Below are 4,823 nucleotides of genomic sequence, written 5' to 3'. Positions count from 1 at the left end.
GAATTATTTCTGGTTAGTGTTTTAGGACTTAAGTACTTTTCTATGTATTCTGTAACTTACCAGCTGCAGACAATACGAAGAAGAGTTACTTTCTACCAAGGTTGGGGGTTTGTTTGTTTAAAAAATAAAAACTAAAAAAAAGCCAACAAAATCAAATCAGTTATAAACAAGACCTAAGGAGCTGGTAGTATTTCACTGAATTTGAATAGTGACTCTAAGTTCCAACTACACAAAAACATGTGAACAATTGTACATATGTTTTGTAACAAATTGTTTATCCTCGATTTTCTCATTTATTTGTGTAATTTCCCAGGGTTTAAAATGTCACTCCCTTTTTAAAGCAAATGGACAGCATCCAGTGAATATATGGAGATCGACACTGTGGTGGTGGTGTTCTTTTTTTAACTTTGCAACTAAGTAAGAACTATTTCCTTACTTGGAAGACAAGAGATGGTGTGTTACCTTTGACGTACATCTAGATGAAATGGAGACTTTTGTTACAATCTATTTTTTTTTTAAGGGAAAAAAACCAACAAATAATTATCAAAAAGTTAGCTTACAGTATATACGCAGACCTTTTAAAAAATATATTCCAGTTATGTTCTGGCAATTTTTTTCTTGCTTTCAAAAGTATGATTTAATATAATCAATATACAGAAATACTATGAAAAGTCAACTAACAAGTTAAACAATATAGAACAGTAAAAAAATATAAAAATATAAACCAGTAACCATTAAAAGTTAAATGTTTAAGTCAGATGTCCAAATTTTACAATGTCTTTCATATTTTTTGTTTTAGATCATTACGGTATAGAACACTCCACAAATCTTTTTGTGAATGAAATTTTTATTTACACACCGTATCCAGAAGCAGATACATAAATCCTTATACAATTATTTTTCAAAAATGTGCAAGAAATTACTATAATTTTGTTTACAAACCAAAACACATTAAAATCAATGGACTTTGGATAATTCACTCTGTGGCGTGCTTAGTACAAATAGTGCACACCAGGTCTGAAACAGAGAGAAGTGTAAACTACAGCAATCTGGATTGTAAGCATTAACTTCATGGCACTCAGTCACCACTATAAAAATTCTTCAACCCAACAGGTATTCATACAAAATTCTTTAAGAATTTTTCATTATCTGAGTAGAATTTAGAACACTTTCCAGATACAACAATGCCTTATTTCCCATATTATGAACTACCATCTAGCCCATTTTTTTTATTTATAAAGAATGCTTATAATTTTTATTCTTTGCAGTCATAAAAAGGTTTTAAGAAATTAAATTGGCAATCATGAATTTATCCATAGCTTAGCTCAGAATTTGAAAGTTTGGAACACAGAAATACTTCTCATCAGAATCACAGCCCATATATTGCTGGTATGCTATTTTAAATTCATAATTCCAGTATTCACATCGATAAAATGCATCAAAACAAAAACTGCACAAGATTTCACTTAGCCCAGCAGTCAATATTCATAGAAAGAAATTGACTTTAACAAAATGCAAAGTCAGCTCATCTGAGAAGAAAGAGTTTAACTAATAATTGCATTTCTGATCCTTCTGACAGAAAAAGATTTTGATAAAAAGATGGCATTCACTATGGCAACAGTAGGATAAGTGCTATATCCTTCAAAGTATAGTATAGATTAAAGTATACAAATCACTTTCAGTTGTTCCTAACACTGGATTACAAAAACCAAAAAAAAAAAAAACCCACAGAGGAAATTGTGCAAATTTATTTTTCTATTTCCAAATACAAGGTGTGGTTTTACTCTTCTGATTGGTAAAACAGACAATGTTATCAATAACGTCAATCATTTCAGATGCTCAAAAAAAGTTTTATTTCAAAGTTTCATTTTCAAAAACATTTTTCCCACAATTCAATTGCATAAAAAGCATATCTTTTGAATCCTTAAACTGTTGTATTGAATAAATAGCCATATTTCTACTCTATAAGGATCACAGTCGGTTAGCTTTTATTCCTAGTGTATCTACTTCCAAAGGCCCCCAAACTATGCTCCATCATCTTCCTATTATCTGTCAAGGAAACTTCTTTCCTCTAATTTTCATGAAGCAGAAGTCAACACAATTTTTGTGGTTACTCTGAGTAATTCTAAGTTGTCTCATAACTAAATGTTACTGTGTTTCTTTCATATTAATCTTTATTATAAGAAACGGTAAGTATCTTTAATGTTTTCAAAGTAATTTTTCTGGGTTCCTTCTCCTGGCTGGCCAGTTACCTCAGCATGAAAAAAATACTCTGAGGTTCTAATTAATGAAACCTGTAAAAGTAAGTATTTGTGTCTACTTATTACTGATTTAAAGTATTTTGAGCTTAGTAGAAATATCACCACCACTTTTTTATTTAGAAGCAAAGCGGTATATGGTTCTCATATCCTAGGCATCCACCACTTTACAGTGTTCCTTTTGTGGAAGATTTGGGGGTGGGGGGGGGGGATGTGAGCGGGGAGAGTTAACTCGACCTGATTAAGTTCACAGGTGAAGAACACAGCAAGGAAGGCAATTAAAAAGATGGATAGCTGAACCAAAGTGTTTAAAAAAAAAAAAAAATGCATCAACTTGTATCAGTGAACGAACTAACATTTACAAAGGCATGGGCAAGAAATTTAACGTGTGTTCTTACACATTTTTCAATTCAGGAACAAGACCAGGATATTATAGCTTCAAATATTTATGTTTCAATGTAATGACTGCTAAATTAATGCATGTGGCATAGGATAAACATATCTAATCCATTCAATAGTGGTATTAAAATGGCAAAGAAAATATTTAATATACTATAATCTTTCAAAGATTCTGTAGAATGCATAGGTCCTCTAGCTTGTATGGGGAAAGAATTTTTAAAGTGAAGAAAATGCCAGAGGTCTTCTTCCAAAAGTATGCGTCTGAAATCCATAAAAATGATTTTCTTTTTCCTCCCCACAGACAGAATCAGAACACTGTACCATACAATAGGTTATTGTGCCTTCTGAATAAAGTTAGTGGTCCTGATTCAGGGCCGGGGGGGGGGGGGAGGGGGGGGGGGCAGGGGGGGAGAGGGGAGCTGGAGGGGGGTAAGTCAGTAGAGGGAAAAAAAGAAAACAGAATTCACACTTTCATACATAATATCTCAATGGCAGAGCCAACAAATTATCCATTTCAGGGCCGGGGGGGGGAGGAGGGGGGGGCAGGGGGGGAGAGGGGAGCTGGAGGGGGGTAAGTCAGTAGAGGGAAAAAAAGAAAACAGAATTCACACTTTCATACATAATATCTCAATGGCAGAGCCAACAAATTATCCATATAGACTGCTCTAGATTATTTTTTTTTTAAGTTTAAAACTTTATCAGACTAAAGAAAGAATCCTTATTCTCCCTCCCTTTAAAAGCAAAGGCAGCCTTTATCTACCTTTGATTTTTTTTATTTTTTAGTTAAACATTATGGTCAAAAAATAAATTAAAAAAATATAAATTTTGTCTATCAATTCAGGCAACCCAAGATGTAGTGCTACTGCACCACCTTGCAGCAATACTGTATTCATTATTAAAGACTTATTTCAGGGGACAAAAATATTAGCTTCAACAAGAAGAAAATGACCTAAACAAGAAAGCTCTATCAAAGATGAACAGCATTTTCTAAGCTGATGTTTACTGACTAGCCACTCCTACCAGAAATGGGGAAGATGACATTCTAAAATACAAAACAAGGGGTAGAGGCAGGCAAAGCAAGCCTCCCTCCCAAATTAGCTCCCTTTTACAAATAACTCATAAAAGATAGAATCATGGGGAAAAGAAACCTGAAACAAATCAGAAAAATGCCATGGATTAACCTTGTATGACAAAAATATTAATGTAGAACCTGTACTCCCCACTGAAAGTCTTTTTCCCTACAGAAGGTTAGAATAACTGTAAGCTTTCCAAATGCCAGAATCTTTGACAGATACAAACATTTACTTAATTGATTCAGTATTTCATATGTCAAAACATATTTCATGACAGTAAACAAACATTTTCTGCATTCAGTGTATATCCAAACCTCTTTTCCCCATAATTTGAAAGGCTGTGAGAATAGAGCTTTAGAGATGCATTTTAAGCATCTTTCATCCAAAACATTATCAGTCCTGTTCCTTCCTCCCCAAAGGATACCCAAAAAAAAAGGGGGAAATGATCCAAAGGACATTAGTGTATTACTGCACTTTTGAAATGAAAAAAATGCAGAAAATGGAAAATAATAAAAATCCAAGTAGCTTGAACATATATTGTAGAAGTCATCCTATTAGAAGTTTTACCCCATCCTTAAAATGGCTTATCAATTTATGGTCTATTCCCACCCCAGCAAGAGGAGGCAGGAGGGAAAAGGACAGAAAGAGGGGACCTGGTAGGTGTTCATTTACGTAACTAATGGCATGATTTTAAAAGACAGTATTTGACAAGACCCCAATACCACAATTTCCTTATAGGTACTACACATTGACTTTCATAGGCTTTTTTTTTTTTAAAGGCCATTTTTAGAAGGACAAAATACTGAGACAAGAAGAAGGCCGAATCAGCCTTCTCAAAGACAAGAGTCTACAGACAATACAAGGTTTAGGAGAAAGGTGGGTTTTTTTTCCAGAGATATGCTGCATAACCATGTTCTTATCACACAGCTCTGCATGTTCTACATTAGGACATATCTCTATAGAAATTTATAATTAGGATACTAGGAAATAATTTTTAACATAGATGTAAATTCTGTGATTTAGAATACCAATATGTTTTTTTATCCACAATCATTTTTTTTCAAACAGGCTATTTTAAAGGAAAAAAATTCCA

This window comes from Falco peregrinus, chromosome 3, assembly GCF_023634155.1.
Source record: "Falco peregrinus isolate bFalPer1 chromosome 3, bFalPer1.pri, whole genome shotgun sequence".
NCBI classification, from domain to species: domain Eukaryota; kingdom Metazoa; phylum Chordata; class Aves; order Falconiformes; family Falconidae; genus Falco; species Falco peregrinus.
This window is presented reverse-complemented; position numbering follows the sequence as displayed.